General features: G+C 40.6%; 1 protein-coding gene across 1 annotated transcript in view; it reads right to left on the bottom strand.

Moving 5' to 3' along the window:
• BICC1 (BicC family RNA binding protein 1) overlaps positions 1–18,970 on the bottom strand; it is a 326,785-nt gene that overhangs the window by 135,999 nt on the left and 171,816 nt on the right.

Here is an 18,970-nt window from a genome sequence, read left to right as displayed (position 1 = left end):
TAAGGTCTGTCTCTCACGGAGGAAGCTGTTAAAAGTTATTTCACGGACTAATAATGGACTGGTAGTCTATTTGCTGCATTTCGCCATGAAGGGAGCTAAGTGAGAAAAGAGCCAACTAAGCGGAGATGGGAAAGTTGAGAACTTCTCACTCGAGGGGGTGTCTAAAAGCTGAGGATGTTTATTTTGCTGAGACATTAAAGGGTTCTGGTATATTTCATTGTAGTCCAAGAAAGGACTCCCAACGAATCAGTTATTCTTCATCATCAGAACAATTCCTCACGTGCACCCAGTATTTACATACATTTTCCATTTATTCCTCAAAATAATTTGTAAATCAGATAGAGAAACTTACTGTATAGTTGTGAAAATTAGGATTCAAAAAGGTTACATGGCAGACAGATATGTGGCAAAGTCCGGCTAGAATCTAGGTCACGTGACTCCTTGTCGAGGAGGCTCTTTCTGCCTCCCTTGGCTTATGAAGGAAGTAGAAGGCACCACAATCTTAAGGGGAGGTCACTCTGAAAGCTCCACTTCTCAGAACTCAGCCATGAATGCTAAGGTAACTGAGCAGCAACAGAGTGGCTATTTCTAAACACTCCCTGCCTTCTTAATGATGAAATGACCCAGATATAGCCCCCAAATGGTTCCCAAACTAGGTTAGTGTCCCCACCCCCAACCCCAAACACATATGGGAAATATAGGAAGTATTTTGGTTGTTAGAGTGATTAGGAGGTTTTAATGGAATGCCATCAAGTGGCCAGGGCTATACTTGCTAAACTCTCTGAACAGAGGACAGGACAAATCCACTCAAAATGTCAATACAGATAGTCCATGCTTTACAAAGTTCCGATATGCATGAATTTCAGTTACCATAGCTTGGTTGAAAACCCACCAATCCCTCAACAACACAAGTTTACATTTCCATTACCATGATACACAAACTGTGAGTTGTTGCATCAAATACAAATTTCACTGCCAGCTCTTCAGTCCATAAATAACAGGTCTCATCTGGATCAGTGACCAATCACATTTCTCTTTCGAAGTTTGTTGGTGACTGTTCACGACACGTCTGTTATCAGTTCTGCACAGATGGCAAAGCAAGTAGTCATGATGACTCCTTATCTCCTAGTCATAAAACCACATGGCATTTTACAAAAATGGGTAAATCAAAAGGGCAAACTGACCAACAAAGGTGAAAGTGCAGCAAGGAAACAATGACAATGCCAAAAATGAAATCTGAATTAGAAGTCAATGAGAACAGGAGAAGGAGCTGATTGTGGGAATGCTGACATTGCTGATTACTTGAGCGACTCCGGATGCTTAGCCAGAGCAACTTAGTGAAGACACATTTACTGATATGAGCAAGGAAGGGCTGTGACAAAAAAGATGGAGATATCCCCGAGGAAGTGATGCTGGCGAAAAACTTCACATTAAAGAAATTCTAGAAGATATTTCACAACTTTGAAAGCACACAGGATGAAAAACTGGAAGCTGATCCAGACTCCTGAGTATGACAATTCCTTAAGGCTTACAAAGGATGCTCTCACCTTATGGTAAATTACACAACAAAAAGAAAGTTAGCACTATTCAAATTATTCTTAATAAGTTTTTACAAAGAAATAATAAGTGTTAATTCTCAGTGTTTCCAACATTTCAATAGAGTGTACTGAATAGTTTTATTTTTCATTTTCCTATATATTTATGACTGACAATAAAAGAGACTAAATATTTTGACAAAAAAATTTAAAGGTTGTAATCACTAAATTTTCCCATTGATTGATGAGAGTGTTTTGCACAGTTTCAATTTGCATAGTCATTTTGATGTCCCCATAGGTCATGTAAAGTGAAGACTACCTTTCCCACTTCACTAAGAATTAGTAAAAGTTTCAAACTGGTCCACCCCATAGGCAGGCTTAGCTAATTTATCTCAGAACTTTAGAGAACTCCTACTTATCAATGAAAACCTAGTTCAAATGTGCCTTCCACTAAGAAAATTCCTCCAAAACTCTCCCAATCAGAGGTCACCTGTCTCTCTCTCTTGCTCTCTCTCTCTCATACTCAATTTATTGTGGCAACATTATAGTGCTTATTTCTTTAACAATATCGCCAACAAGCTGGGCTCCTGGTGGCCAACAACTGTATCTCTTTCATTTTTAAAACCCTTAGAATCTAGCACATAGGATCTCAATAAGTATCATTAGAATAAATTTAATGCTACAGTGATAAAGGAGATAACATGAAGAGAAGAGAAGAGGCAACAATTATGTAAGGTTTTCCAATTATATGGCACATGGTCTATCATACAGTACAGACAACGTGAAGTGGAAGCTCCATCTCCCAAGCCTCTTTTAACTTATTCAACAAATGGTATTTCTGAGGCGTCTGCTTACCAGAGTAAGTGAAACTAAGTGAATACTAAGTGACTATTCATTAGATGAAAGTAAGTCCTAAATCACTGGCAGGACTAATTCTCCCAGGAAATATGTGCATGATAATGGAGAAAGGAACCCTCTAAGCAAAACGCTTGCAGTGGCGGGGTGAGTGCAGTGAGTGAGTGGCAAACTGGGCCAAGCGTGAGCTGTGGAAAATGGGATGCCTCAGTTCAGCTGTTTCCATTCCAACCTTCTGCTAATACAGGCTCAGAGTGACCACATCCACCTATTTTAAAAGAGCAGCCAGAAATCTAGAGTTTTGTGTTACATTTCCTGATTTCTAAATGTTGGCACCTATTTTCCTTATGCAAAAACCACTTTGTGGGCCAAAGCAAGCATGGGTCCCACTTTTTGACCTCTGCTCCAAACCAAAGACAATTTTTTCATGGCGTGTGGGTGGGTTATTTATGACGGCCTATAATGTTAGTGAAGAACAGGTCTTTGGGTTCCTCTGGGACATAAAGATATGTGATTCTAAAGGCTACTTCATTCTCTAAGGAATAATTCCTTCAGAAATATTAACCAGATCTTCTATCAGATCTCATGGGTAACTACAAAGAGATTTATTAAACTTGAACTATCAAAGTACAACTTGTATATAACTTGAATACGACAGTGTGTAATTTGTACAACATAAATAATTCCTAGAGATCTACTGTACAGCACAGTGCCTGGAGATAACAACACTGTACTGTATACTTAATTTGCTAAGGGGGTAGATACTATATCAAGTGTTTTTATCAGGAAAAAAACAATAATAAAGAGGACAGACGGAAACTTTTGGAGAGGCTGGATAGCTTGTGGTGATGGTCTCATGGACATATACTTACTTCCAAACTCATCAAGTTGTGTACCCTAAATATGTACACCTTCTTATGACTATTATCCTCAATAAAGTCTTTTTTAAAAAATGAGACTAAACAAACTTGGGGGAGAAACTGAAATAGTACTTATTTAACAAAATCAAGCTACCAAACCTTGAACGCAATTTTCTAGTCTCCAATTTTTCATAAGACTAGTTACTCCAGTTACTATACATTCATACATGCTTTTTTTAGGGAATACATTTTATTACTCAACTCAGTTCATCTTCTTAAAGCAAACAACCCTACTTAGCTTAGTAGGCCCTGATGGCATCTATGCTGATGAGTAATAAGAGATCAGCACAATAACTGAGATCTATAATGGCAACACTGAGACATCAAAAAGAGATAAAACTTTTATGTAGGATCTACTAGGTGAGCAGGCAAGGAGGTAAGGATTAGGTTTGAAAAACGTGCTTCCAGACAAAGAGTAAATATTGAAAGGAGGTATGTATTCATTGTGCTGCTCTAACAATTCCAAATGCCAGTGGATGAACACAACAAAAGTCTGTTTCTCCTCCATGTTAAATAGTCTACAAAGGTCAACAAGAGGCTCAGCTCCACACAGTCACTCAAGGACTCAAGCTAATGGAGATCCTTCCATTTTATAGCTGCCCATCTGCAATCCATGGTCCCTTCAGTATCCCCAGAAAACAGGAAGAATTCTGCACGGATCTTTTACTGCCATGGCCTGTAACAAAAATATCTCTCTTTCACAGCCCATTGTCCATCACAAGACACATCCCCATGCAACTGAAAGGTGGCTGGGAAATGCAGAAAGCAATTAGAATATTTGGTGGGCATGACTGCCTCTGTCAGAAAGGTGTAGGGATATGGGGAAGGATTAAGGAAGGGAGTGTGTGTATTTATGTATTTTATTAATATTCCACTGTATAGTAGCCCAGAGTTTACTTAACTCTCATCTTTTAATGCTGTCTCATATTCCTTAAATAAGAGACAAAAGTAAACAATATGTTTATGGTGAAACATACACTCTACATAAAAAGGTCAGAATAATGTTGATTACTTATTATCCCATACAGGTCCTTTCCCTGAATTATATCAAATTTGTAATGCATCAAGTTGAAATAGTGGTAAAAAAAACACCTAATGAGCTCTAAAATTGAAGTGTCATATGCTTCAGCCACCCAAACCTTATCCAACTGACCAATTTTGACAAAGTCAGATTACATGGTAAAAGGGAGAATCAGCTGTTAAATGAATAAAGTGTCAAGTACTCAGCTTACACCAGCACGGATTGTTCCACTAACTTTTGTCCTCAGCACCTTGTGAATCAGTGGACTGAATGTTTGCTCTGCTTTGGTTGTAAGAAACTGGCCAGGTCTGCACTACTATAACCTTTCAGACTAACAAATTCACAAAAAGAGTCTGAAAATACTGAAGAATTCAAGAACACTGTCTCTTGCTTCTTTCCTTTAAAACACGTATCACTCCTTTCAGAACCCAGACTCATAAATGTAATCTCTGAACCAAGTCACAAACTTGCTATGCCACTGGCTCCTTGACATGTTTAAACTGCACTCAATCTTCTGTGTACAAGTGGACATTTAAACTGTCTACCCAGAATCCTGGAATCAACCTGATTATCTAAAAGTGATGCCACTCCCATTCCCACAGGTTGGTTTAAGAATAGGCATGTGATCCAATCTGAGCCACAGACAAGGGAGAAGAGGTCTCATGGAAGCTTTTGAGAATGAAGCTTTCTGACTTTGTAAGAGAATTACTGAGTAAGTTCTCTCTTTCTCTTACTACCTGTGAACAATGGCACAGGTAGCCCTGATGCTGCAGGCTCCACCCATGAGCCATAAGGAGTACCAACCATCAGTGTGAAAGATAGACAGAGCCAGAAAACACCTGGATCCTGGATCCTAGATCTTAGATGATATCGCAGAAAGGTTCTTGATCATTAACATCAAGAAGCTTGCTTTCTTTCTTAATACATGTTTTCTTAGTTTTGTTGTTGTTGTTATTATACTTTAAGTTCTGAGATACATGTGCAGAACATGCAGATTTGTTTCATAAGTATACACGTGCCATGGTAGTTTGCTGCACCCATCAACCCGTCATCTACATTAGGTATTTCTCCCAATGCTATCCCACCCCGGCACCCCACCTCCTGACGGGCCCCAGTGTGTGACGTTCTCCTCCCTGTGCCCATTATGTTCTCATTGTTCAGCTCTCACTTATGAGTGAGAAAGTGTGGTGGTTGGTTTTATGTTTCTCTGTATTTTCCTGGGAATGATGGTTTCCAGCTTCATCCATGTCCCTGCAAAGGACATGAACTCATTCTTTTTTATGGCTGCATAGTACTCCATGGTGTATATATGCCACATTTCCTGTATCGAGTCCATCATTGATGGGCATTTGAGTTGGTTACAAGTCTTTGCAACAAACATATGTGTGCATGTGTCTTTATAGCAGAATGATTTATAATCCTTTGAGTATATACTCAGTAATGGGATTGCTGGTGAGAGGAGAAGCCAGCTGGGCTTCTGGGTCAGGTGGGGACTTGGACAACTTTTCTGTCTAGCTAAAGGATTATAAACATACCAATCAGTGCTCTGTGTCTAGCTAGAGGTTTGTAAACACACCAATCAGCATGCTGTAAAAATGCACCAATCAGTGCTCTGTGTCTAGCTAAAGGTTTGTAAACGCACCACTCAGCACTCTGTAGAAAGGACCAATCAGCACGCTGTAAAATGGACCAATCAACACTCTGTAAAATGGACCAATCAGCAGGACATGGGTGGGGCCAAATAAGGGAATAAAAGCTGGCCACCCAAGCCAGCAGAGGCTCGGGTCCCCTTCCACGCTGTGGAAGCTTTGTTCTTTCACTCTTCACAATAAATCTTGCTACTGCTCACTCTTTGGGTCTTTGCCACCTTTAAAAGCTATAATACTCATTGCGAAGGTCTGCAGCTTCACTCCTGAAGTCAGCAAGATTACGAACACACTGGGAGGAACAAACAACTCCGTAGGCGCCACCTTTAAGAGCTGTAACACTTGGAGGAAACTCCAAGACAGCGAAATAGGAAGAGCTCCAGTCTACAACTCAAGCATGAGCAATGCAGAAGATGGGTGATTTCTTAATTTCCAACTGAGGTAGCGGATTCATCTCACTGGGGCTTGTTGGACAGTGGGTGCAGCCCACAGACCAGGGCGGGACATTGCCTCACCTAGGAAGTGCAAGGGGTTGGGGAATTCCCTTTCCTAGTCAAGGGAAGCTGTGACAGATGGTACCTGGAAAATTGGGACACTTCCAACCTAATACTGCACTTTTCCAACAGACTTAGCAAATGGCACACCAGGAGATTATCTCCTGTGTCTGGCTTGGAGGGTCCCATGCCCACGGAGCCTCATTCACTGCTAGAACAGCAGTCTGAGATCAAACTGCAAGGCAGCAGCGAAGCTGGGGGAGGGGCGTCCGCCATCACTGAGGCTTGCGTAACAAAGTGGCCAGGAAGATCGAACTGGGTGGAGCCCACCGCAGCTCAAGGCCTGCCTGCCTCTGTAGACTCCACCTCTGGGGGCAGGGCATAGCTGAACAAAAGGCAGCAGAAAATTCTGCAGACTTAAACATCCCTGTATGTCAGCTTTCAAGAGAGTAGTGGTCCTCACAGCACTGAGTATGAGATCTGAGAATGGAAAGACTGCCTCCTCAAGTGGGTCCCTGACCCCCGAGTAGCCTAAATGGGAGACATCTCCAAGCAGAGGCCAAATGACACCTTATATGGCCAGATGCCCCTCTGAGACGGAGCTTCCATAGGAAAGATCAGGCAACAATATTTGCCATTCTGCAATATTGCTGTTCTGCAGCCTCTGCTGGTGATACCCAGGAAAACAGGGTCTGGAGTGGACCTCCAGCAAACTCCAACCGACCTGCAGATGAGGGTCCTGACTGTTAGAAGGAAAACTAACAAACAGAAAGGACATCCATACCAAAACCCCATCTGTACATCGCCATCATCAAAGACCAGAGGTAGATAAAACCACAAAGATGGGGAGAAACCAGAGCAGAAAAGCTAAAAATTTTAAAAATTAGAGTGACTCCTGTCCAAAGGAATGCAGCTCCTCGACAGCAACAGAACAAAGCTAGACAGAGAATGACTTTGATGAGTTGAGAGAAGAAGGCTTCAGACAATCGGTAATAACAAACTTTTCCGAGCTAAAGGAGGATGTTCAAACCCATCGCAAAGAAGCTGAAAACCTTGAAAAAAGATTAGACAAATGACTAAAATAAACAGCGTAGAGAAGATCTTAAATAATGTGATGGAGCTGAAAACCATGGCACGAGAACTATGTGACACATGCACAAGCTTTAGCAGCCGATTTGATCATGTGGAAGAAAGGGTATCAGTGATTAAAGATCAAATGAATGAAATGAAGTGAGAAGAGATTTTAGAGAAAAAAGACTAAAAAGGCCTCCAAGAAATATGGGACTATGAGAAAAGACGAAATCTACATCTGACTGGTGTACCTACATTTGATTGGATAACATCAAGGAGAACTTCCCCAACCTAGCAAGACAGGCCACCATTAAAATTCAGGAAATACATAGAACACCACAAAGATACTCCTTGAGAAGAGCAACTCCAAGACAAATAATTGTCAGATTCACTAAAGTTGAAACGAAGGAAAAAATGTTAAGGGCAGCCAGAGAGAAAGGTCGGGTTACCCACAAAGGGAGGCCAATCAGACTAACAGCAGATCTCTCAGCAGAAACTCTACAAGCCAGAAGAGAGTGGAGGCCAATATTCAACATTCTTAAAGAAAAGAATTTTCAACCCAGAATTTTCTATCCAGTCAAACTAAGCTTCATAAGAGAAGGAGAAATAAAATCCTTTACAGACAAACAAATGCTGAGAGATTTTGTCACCACCAGGCCTGCCTTACAAGAGATCCTGAAGGAAGCACTAAACATGGAAAGGAACAACCAGTACCAGTCACTGCAAAAACATACCAAATTGCAAAGACCATCAATGCTAGGAAGAAACTGAATCAACTAATGAGCAAAATAACCAGCTAACATCATAAGGACAGGATCAAATTCACACATAATAATATTAACCTTAAACGTAAATGGGCTAAATGCTCCCATTAAAAGACACAGACTGGCAAATTGGATCAAGAGTCAAGAGCCATCTGTGTGCTGTATTCAGGAGACCCATCTCACGTGTAGAGACACACATAGGCTCAAAATAAAGGGATGGAGGAAGATCTACAAAGCAAATGGAAAACAAAGCTGGGATTGCAATCTTAGTCTCTGATAAAAAAGACTTCAACCCAACAAAGATCAAGAGACAAAGAAGACCATTACATAATGGTAAACAGATCAATTAAACAAGAAGACCTAACTATCCTAAATATATATGCACCCAATACAGGAGCACCCAGATTCTTTATAAAGCAAGCCCTTAGAAACTTACAAAGAGACTTAGACTCCCACACAATAATAATGGGAGACTCTAACACCCACTACCAACATTAGACAGATCAACGACACAGAAAATTAACAAGGATATCCAGGAACTGAACTCAACTCTGCACCAAGTGGACCTAATAGACATCTACAGAACTCTCCACCCCAAATCAACAGAATATACATTCTTCTCAGCACCTCATCATACTTATTCCAAAACTGACCACATAGTTGGAAGTAAAGAACTCCTCAGCAAATGTAAAAGAACAGAAACTATAACAAACTGTCTCTCAGACTACAGTGCAATCAAACTAGAGCTCAGGATTAAGAAACTCACTCAAAACCACTCAACTACATGGAAACTGAAAAATCTGTTCCTAAATGACTACTGGGTACAAAAAGAAATGAAGGCATAAATAAAGATGTTCCCTGAAACCAATGAGAACAAAGACACAACATACCAGAATCTCTGAGGCACATTTAAAGTAGTGTGTAGAGGGAAATTCATAGCACTAAAGGCCCACAAGAGAAAGCAGGAAAGATCTAAAATTGACACCCTAACATCACAACTAAAGGAACTAGAGAAGCAAGAGCAAACACATTCAAAAGCTAGCAGAAGGCAGGAAATAACTAAGATCAGAGCAGAACTGAAGGAGGTAGAACACAAAAAAACCCTTCAAAAAATCAATGAATCCAGGAGCTGGTTTTTGAAAAGATCAACAAAACTGACAGGCCGCTATCAAGACTAATAAAGAAAAAAAGAGAGAAGAATCAACTAGGTGCAATAAAAAATGATAAAGGGGATATCACCACCAATCCCACAGAAATACAAACTACCATCAGAGAATACTATAAACACCTCTATGCAAATGAGCTAGAAAATCTAGAAGAAATACATAAATTCCTGGACCAATACACCCTCCCAAGCCTAAACCAGGAAGAAGCTGAATCTCTGAATAGATCAATAACAGGCTCTGAAATTGAAGCAATAATTAATAGTCTATCAACCAAAAAAAGTCTCAGACCAGACGGATTCACAACCGACTTCTACCAGAGGTACAAAGAGAAGCTGGTACCATTCCTTCTGAAACTATTTCAATGAATAGAAAAACAGGGAATCCTCCCTAACTCATTTTATGAGGCCAGAATCATCCTGACACCAAAGCCTGGCAGAGACATAACAAAAAAGAGAGAATTTTAGACTAATATCCGTGATGAACATCGATGCAAAAATCCTCAATAAAATACTGGCAAACCAAATCGAGGAGCACATCAAAAAGCTTATTCATCACGATCAAGTTGGCTTCATCCCTGAGATGCAAGGCTGGTTCAACATACGCAAATCAATAAACATAATCCATCATATAAACAGAACCAAAGACAAAAACCACATGATTTTCTCAGTAGATGCAGAAAAGGCTTTCAACAAAATTCAACAGCCCTTCATGCTAAAAACGCTCAATAAATTCGGTATTGATGGGATGTAATAAGAGCTATTTATGACAAACCCACAGCCAATATCATACTGAATGGGCAAAAACTGGAAGCATTCCCCTTGAAAACTGCCACAAGACAGGGATGCCCTCTCTCAGGGCATATATATTTTATATTTAGAAAACACTGGCCGGGCGCGGTGGCTCAAGCCTGTAATCCCAGCACTTTGGGAGGCCGAGACGGGCGGATCACGAGGTCAGGAGATCGAGACCATCCTGGCTAACACGGTGAAACCCCGTCTCTACTAAAAATACAAGAAAATTAGCCGGGCGAGGTGGCGGGCGCCTCTGGTCCCAGCTACTTGGGAGGCTGAGGCAGGAGAATGGCGTGAACCCGGGGGGACGGAGCTTGCAGTGAGCCGAGATCGCGCTACTCCACTCCAGCCTAGGGCACAGAGCAAGACTCCGTCTCAAAAAAAAAAAAAAAAAGAAAACACCATCGTCTCAGCCCAAAAGCTCCTTAAGCTGATAAGCAACTTCAGCAAAGTCTCAGGATACAAAATCAATGTACAAAAATCACAAGCATTCCTATATGCCAATAACAGACAAACAGAGAGCCAAATCATGAGTGAACTCCCATTCACAATTGCTTCAAAGAGAATAAAATACCTAGGAATCCCAACTTACAAGGATGTGAAGGACTTCTTCAAGGAGAACTACAAACCACTGCTCAATGAAATAAAAGAGGACACAAACAAATGGATGACCATTCCATGCTCATGGATAGGAAGTATCAATAAAGTGAAAATGGCCATACTGCCCAATTTATAGATTCAATGCCATCCCCATCAAGCTACCAATGATTTTCTTCACAGAATTGGAAAAAACCAAAGTTCATATGGAACCAAAAAGAGCCCACATTGCCAAGACAATCCTAAGCCAAAAGAACAATGCTGGAGGCATCAAGCTACCTGACTTCAAACTATACCACAAGGCTACCGTAACCAAAACACCATGGTACTGGTACCAAAACACAGATATAGACCAATGGAACAGAACAGAGCCCTCAGAAATAATACCACACATCTACAACCATCTGATCTTTGACAAACCTGACAACAAGAAGAAATGGGGAAAGTATTCCCTATTTAATAAATGGTGCTGGGAACACTGACTAGCCATATGTAGAAAGCTGAAACTGGATCCCTTCCTTACACCTTATACAAAAATTAATTCAAGATGGATTAAATACTTAAACGTTAGACCTAAAATCATAAAAACCCTAGAAGAAAAGCTAGGTGTTACCATTCAGGACACACGCATAGGCAAGGACTTTATGACTAAAACACCAAAAGCAATGGCAACAAAAGCCAAAATTGACAAATGGGATCTAACTAAACTAAAGAGCTTCTGCACAGCAAACACGAAACTACCATCAGAGTGAACAGGCGATCTACAGAATGGGAGAAAATTTTTACAGTCTACTCATGTGACGAAGGCCTACTATCGAGAATCTACAAAGAACTCAAACAAATTTACAAGAAAAAATCAAACAACCCCATCAAAAAGTGGGCGAAGGATATGAACATATGCTTTTCAAAAGAAGACATTTATACAGCCAACAGACACATGAAAAAATGCTCATCATCACTGACCATCAGAGAAATGCAAAACAAAACCACAATGAGATACCATCTCACACCAGTTAGAATGGCAATCATTAACAAGTCAGGAAACAACAGGTGCTGGAGAGGATGTGGAGAAATAGGAAGACTTTTACACTGTTGGTGGGACTGTAAACTAGTTCAACCATTGCTGAAGACAGTGTGGTGATTCCTCAAGGATCCAGAACTAGAAATACCATTTGACCCGGCCATCCCATTACTGGGCATATACCCAAATGACTGTAAATCATGCTGCTATAAAGACACAAGCACATGTATGTTTGTTGCAGCACTATTCACAATAGCAAAAACTTGGAACCAACCCAAATGTCCATCAATGATAGACTGGATTAAGAAAATGTGGCACATATACACCATGGAAGACTATGCAGCAATAAAAAAGAATGAGCTCCTGTCCTTTGTAGGGACATGGATGCAGCTGGAAACCATCATTCTCAGCAAACTACTGCAAGGACAGAAAACCTATCATCGCATGTTCTCACTCATAGGTGGGAAGTGAACAATGAGAACACTTGGACACTGAGTGAGGAACATCACACACTGGGGCCTGTCATGGGGTGGATGGAGTGGGGAGGGATAGCATTAGGAGATATACCTAATGTAAATGACGAGCTGATGGGTACAGCACACCAATATGGCAAATGTATACATATGTAACAAACCTGCACATCATTGTGCACATGTACCACAGAACTTAAATTAAAAAAAAAAAAAAAAAAAAAAGAGCTGTAACACTCACTGCGAAGGTCTGCGGCTTCACTCCTGACGTTAGCAAGACCATGAACCCACCTGAAGGAAGAAACTCCGGACACATCTGAAAATCTGAAGGAACAAACTCTGGATACACCATCTTTAAGAACTGTAACACCGCGGGGATCCATGGCTTCATTCTCGAAGTCAGCGAGACCAAGAACCCACCAGAAGGAACCAATTCCGGACACACTGGGTCAAATGTTATTTCTAGTTCTGGATCCCTAAGGAATCCCCAAAGTGTCTTCCACAATGGTTAAACTAATTTACACTCCTACCAACATTATAGAACTGTTCCTATTTCTCCACATCCTCTCCAGCATCTGCTGTTTCCTGCCTTTTTAATGATCGCCATTCTAACTGGAGATGGTATCTCATAGTGGCTTTGATTTGCATTTCTTGAATGACCAGTGATGATGAGCTTTTTTCATATGTTTGTTGGCCACATAAATGTCTTCTTTTGAAAGTGTCTGTTCAGACACATGAAAAAATGCTCATCACTCGCCATCAGAGAAATGCGAATCAAAACCACAATGAGATACCATCTCACACCAGTTAGAATGGCAGTCATTAAAAAGTCAGGAAACAACAGGTGCTGGAGAGGATGTGGAGAAATAGGATCACTTTTACACTGTTGCCAGGTCTGTAAACTAGTTCAACCACTGTGGAAGACAGTGTGGCGATTCCTCAAGGATCTAGAACTAGAAATACCATTTGACCCAGCCATTCCATTACTGGGCATATTCCCAAAGGAGTATAAATCATGCTGATATAAAGACACATGTACACGTATGTTTATTGCGGCCCTATTCACTATAACAAAGACTTGGAACCAACCCAAATGTCCATCCATGACAGACTTGATTAAGAAAATGTGGCACATAGACACCATGGAATACTATGCAGCCATAAAAAAGGATGAGTTCATGTCCTTTTTAGGGACACGGATGAAGCTGGAAACCATCATTCTCAGCAAACTGTCACAAGGACAGAAAACCAAACACCACATGTTTTCACTCATAGGTGGGAACTGAACAATGAGAACACTTGGACACAGGGTGGGGAACATCACACACCAGGGCCTGTCATAAGGTGGGGGGAGTGGGGAGGGATAGCATTAGGAGATATATCTAATTTAAATGAGGAGTTAATGGGTGCAGCACACCAACATGGCACATGTATACACATGTAACAAACCTGCATGTTGTGCGCATGTACCATAGAACTTAAAGTATAATAAAAATAAATAAATAAGTGAAAAAAAAAGTGTCTGTTCACATCCTTTGCCCACTTTTTGATGGAATTATTTTCTTGTAAATCTGTTTAAGTTCCTTGTAGATTCTGTATATTAGGCCTTTGTCAGATGGATACATTGCAAATATTTTCTCCCATTCTGTAGGTCGCCTGGTCACCCTGATGACAGTTGCTTTTGCTATGTAAAGGCTCTTTAATTAGATCTCATTTGCCAATTTTGGCTTTTGTTGCCATTGCTTTTGGTGTTTCAGTCGTGAAGTACTTGCCCATACTTCTGTCCTGAATGGCATTGCCTAGGTTTTCTTCTAGGGTTTCTACGGCTTTAGGTCTTAAACTTAAATCTTTAATCCATCTGGAGTTAATCTTTGCATAAGGTGTAAGGAAGGGGTCCAGTTTTAATTTTCTGCATATGGCTAGCCAGTTTTCCCAACACCATTTATTAAATAGGGAATCCTTTCACCATTGCTTGTTTTTGTCAGGTTTGTCAAAGATCAGATGGTTGTAGATGTGTGGTATTATTTCTGAGGGCTCTGTTCTGTTCCATTGGTCTATGTATCTGTTTTGGTATGAGAACCATGCTGCTTTGGTTACTGTAGCCTTGTAGTATACTTTGAAATCATGTAGCATGATGCTCCAGCTTTGTTCTTTTTGCTTAGAGTTGTTTTGGTTATCAGGCTCTTTTTCGGTTCCATATGAAATTTAAAGTAGATTTTTCTAATTCTGTGAAGAAAGTCAATGGTAGTTTGGTGGGAATATCATTGAATCTATAAATTACTTTGGACAGTATGGCCATTTTCATGATACTGATTCTTCCTATCCATGAGCCTGGAATGTTTTTCCATTTGTTTGTGTCCTCTCTTATTTCCTTGAGTAGTGGTTTGTAGTTCTCCTTGAAGAGGTCCTTCATATCCTTGTAAGTTGGATTCCTAGGTATTTTATTCTCTTTGAAGCAATTGTGAATGGGAGTTCACTCATGATTTGGCTCTCTGTCTGCTATTGGTATATAGGAATGCTTGCCATTTTTACACATTTTGTACCCTGAGACTTTGCTGAAGTTGCTTATCAGCTTAAGGAGTTCTGGGGCTGAGATGACAGTGTTTTCTAAATATGCAAACATATACAGCCATGTCATCTGCAAACAGAAATAATTTGACTTCCTCTCTTCCTACTTGAATATACCCATTATTTCTTTATCTTGCCTGATTGCCCTGGCCAGAACTTCCAATACACAGGAGGGGTGAAGGAGGGCATCCTTGTCTTGTGCCTGTTTTCAAAGAGAATGCTTTGAAATGTCCACTCAGTATGTTATTGGTTGTGGGTTTGTCATACATAGTTCATTATTTTGAGATACGTCCCATCTATACCTAGCTTATTGAGTGTTTTTAGCATGAAGGGGTGAATTTTATTGAAGACCTTTTCTACATCTATTGAGGTAATCATGTGGTTTCTATCATTGGTTCCGTTTATATGATGGATTATGTTTATTGATTTGCATATGTTGAACCAGCCTTGCATCCCAGGGATAAAGTCAACTTGATCATGATGGATAAGCTTTTTAATGTGCTGCTGGATTCGGTTTGCCAGTATTTTATTGAGGATTTTTGCATTGATGTTCATCAGGGGTACTGGCCTGAAATTTTCTTTATTTGTTGTGTCTCTGCCAGATTTTGGTATCAGGATGATGCTGACCTCATAAAAGGAGTTAAAGAGGAGTCCCTCTTTTTCTATTGTTTGGAATAGTTTCAGAAGGAATGGTATCAGCTCTTCTTTGTACCTCTGGTACAATTCGGCTGTGAATCTGTCTGGTCCTGGGCTTTTTTTTGGTTGGTAAGCTATAAATTATTGCCTCAATTTCAGAACTTGTTGTTATTGGTCTGTTCACGGATTCAACTTTTTCCTGGTTTAGTCTTTGGAGGGTGTATGTGTCCAGGAATTTATTCATTTCTTCTAGATGTCCTAGTTTATTTGTGTAGGGGTGTTTATAGTATTCTCTGATGGTAGTTGGTATTTCTGTGCAATCAGTAGTGATATCCCCTTTAACATTTTTATTGTGTCCATTTGATTCTTCTCTCTTTTCTTATTTATTAGTCTGGCTAGCAGCCTATTTTGTTCTTTTCAAAAAACTGGCTCCTGGATTCACTGGTTTTTTTTTTAAGGGTTTTTAGTGTCTCTATCTCCTTCACTTCTGCTCTGATCTTAGCTATTTCTTGTATTCTGCTAGATTTTGAATGTGTTTGTTCTTGCTTCTCTAGTTCTTTTAATTGTGATGTTAGGGTGTCGATTTTAGATCTTTCCTGCTTTCTCTTGTGCGCATTTAGTGCTATGAATTTCCCTCTACACACTGCTTTAAATGTATCCCAGAGATTCTGGTATGTTGTGTCTTTGTTCTCATTGGTTTCAAATAACTTATTTATTTCTGCCTAATTTTGTTATTTACCCAACAGTCATTCAGGAACAAGTTGTTCAGTTTCCACGTATTTGTACAGGTTTTAGTGAGTTTCTTAATCTTGAGTTATAGTTTGACTGCACTGTGATTTGAGAGACTGATTGTTATGATTTCCATTCTTTTACATTTGCTGAGGAGTGTTTTACTTCCAATTATGTGGTCCATCTTAGAATAAGTGTGATGTGGTGCTGAGAAGATTGCATATTTTGTTGATTTGCAGTGGAGAGTTCTGTAGATGTCTACTAGGTCTTCTTGGTCCAGAGCTGAGTTCAAGTCCTGAATATCCTTGCTACATTTTCTATCTTGTTGATCTAATATCGACAGTGGGGTGTTAAAGTCCCCACTATTATTGTGTGGCAGTCTAAGTTCTATGTAGGTCTCGAAGAGCTTGCTTTATGAATCTGGGTGCTCCTGTATTGGGCACATAAATATTTAGGATAGTTAGCTCTTCTTTTTGCACCCTTTACTATTTTGTAATGCCCTTGTCTTTTTTGATCTTTGTTGGTTTAAAGTCTGTTTTATCAGAGACTAGTATTGCAACCCCTGCTTTTTTTTGCTTTCCATTTGCTTGATAAAACTTCCTCCATCCCTTTATTTTGAGCCTATGTGTGTCTTTGCACGTGAGATGGGTCTGCACAGCACACTGATGGGTCTTAAGTCTTTATCCAATTTACCAGTCTGTGCCTTTTAATTGGGGCATTGAACCCATTTACATTGAAGGTTAATATTGTTATGTGTGAATTTGATCCTGTCATTATGACGTTAGCTGGTTATTTTGCCCGTTAGTTGATGCAGTTTCTTCCTAGCATCGATGGTGTTTATAATTTGGTATGTTTTTGCAATGGTTGGTGCTGTTTTTTCCTTTCCATATTTAGTGCTTCCTTCAGGAGCTCTTGTAAGAGAGGCCTGGTGGTGACAATATCCATCAGTAGTGGCTTGTCTGTAAAGGATTTTATTTCTCCTTCACTTATGAAGCTTAGTTTGGTTGAATATGAAATTCTGGGTTGAAAATTCTTTTCTTTAAGAATGAATATTGGCCTCCACTCCCTTCTAGCTTGTAGGATTTCAGCAGGGAGATCTCCTGTTAGTCTGATGGGCTTCCCTTATGTGGGTAATCCGACCTTTCTCTGGCTGCTCTTAAGATTTTTTTCCTTCATTTCAACCTTGGTGAATATGACAATTATGTGTCTTGGTGTTGCTCTTCTCTAGGAGTATCTTTGTGGTGGTCTCATATTTCCTGAATTTGAATGTTGGCCTATCTTGCTAGGTTGGGGAAGTTCTCCTGGATAACATCCTGAAGTGTGTTTTCCAACTTCATTCCATTCTCCCCATCAATTTCAGGTACACCAATCAAATGTAGGTTTGGTCTTTTCACATAGTCCCATATATCCTGGAGGCTTTCTTCATTCCTTTTTATTCTTTTTTCTCTAATGTTATCTTCACACTTTACTTTACTAAGCTGATCTTCCATCTCCGATACCTTTTCTTCCAGTTGATCGATTCAGTTCTTGATACTTGTATATGCTTCACAAAGTTCTTGTGCTGTGTTTTTCAGCTGCATCAGGTCATTTATATTCTTCTCTAAATTCGTTATTTTAGTTAGCAGTTCCCGTAACCTTTTATCAAGGTTCTTAGCTTCCTTTGCATTGGGTTAGAACATGCTCCGTTAGCTTGGAAGAGTCTGTTATTACCCACCTTCTGAAGCCTACTTCTGTCAATTCATCAAACTCATTCTCTGTTCAGTTTTGTTCCCTTGCTGGTGAGGAACTGTGCTCCTTTGGAGGAGAAGAGGCATTCTGGTTTTTTGAATTTTCTGCCTTTTTGTGATGGTTTTTCCTCATCTTCAGGGATTTATCTACATTTGGTCTTTGATGTTGGTGACCTTCAGATGGGGTTTTTATGTGGTTGTCCTTTGTGTTGATGTTGAGGCTACTGCTTTCTCTTTGTTAGTTTTCCTTCTAACAGTCAGGCCCCTCTTCTGCAGACCTGCTGGTGTTTGCTGGAGGTCCACTGCAGACCCTGTTTGCCTCGATATCACCAGTGGAGGCTGCAGAACAGCAAAAATTGCTGCCTGCTCCTTCCTCTGGAAGCTTTGTCTCAAAGCGACACTCGCCAGATGCCAGCCGGAGCTCTCCTACGTGAGTTTTCTGTCGACACCTGCAGGGAGGTATCTCCCAGTTAGGAGGCGTGGGAGGTCAGAGACCCACTTGAGGAGGCAGTCTGCCCCTTAGCAGAGCTTGAGTGCTGTGCTGGGAGATCCACTGCTCTCTTCAGAGCCAGCAGGCAGGAACATTCAAGCCTGCTGATGCTGCGCCCACAGCCGCCCCTTTCTCCAAGTGCTCTGTCCCAGGGAGATGAGAGTTGTAGCTATAAGCCCCTGACTGGGGCTGCTGCCTTTCAGAGATTACCTGCCCAGAGAGGAGGAATCTAGAGAGGAATCTGGCTACAGAAGCTATACATAAGCCTCAGTAATGGCAGACGCCCTTCCCCGCACCAAGCTCAAGCATCCCAGATAGACTTCAGATTGCTGTGCTGCCAGCAAGAATTTCAAGCCAGTAGATCTTTGCTTGTTGGGCTCTGTAGGGGTGGGATCTGCTGAGCAAGACCACTTGGCATGCTGGCTTCAGCCTCCTTTCCTGGGTAGTGACTGGTTCTGTCTTGCTGGAG

The sequence above is a fragment of the Papio anubis genome, chromosome 11 (assembly GCF_008728515.1).
Source record: "Papio anubis isolate 15944 chromosome 11, Panubis1.0, whole genome shotgun sequence".
NCBI lineage: Eukaryota > Metazoa > Chordata > Mammalia > Primates > Cercopithecidae > Papio > Papio anubis.
This window is presented reverse-complemented; position numbering and strand designations above follow the sequence as displayed.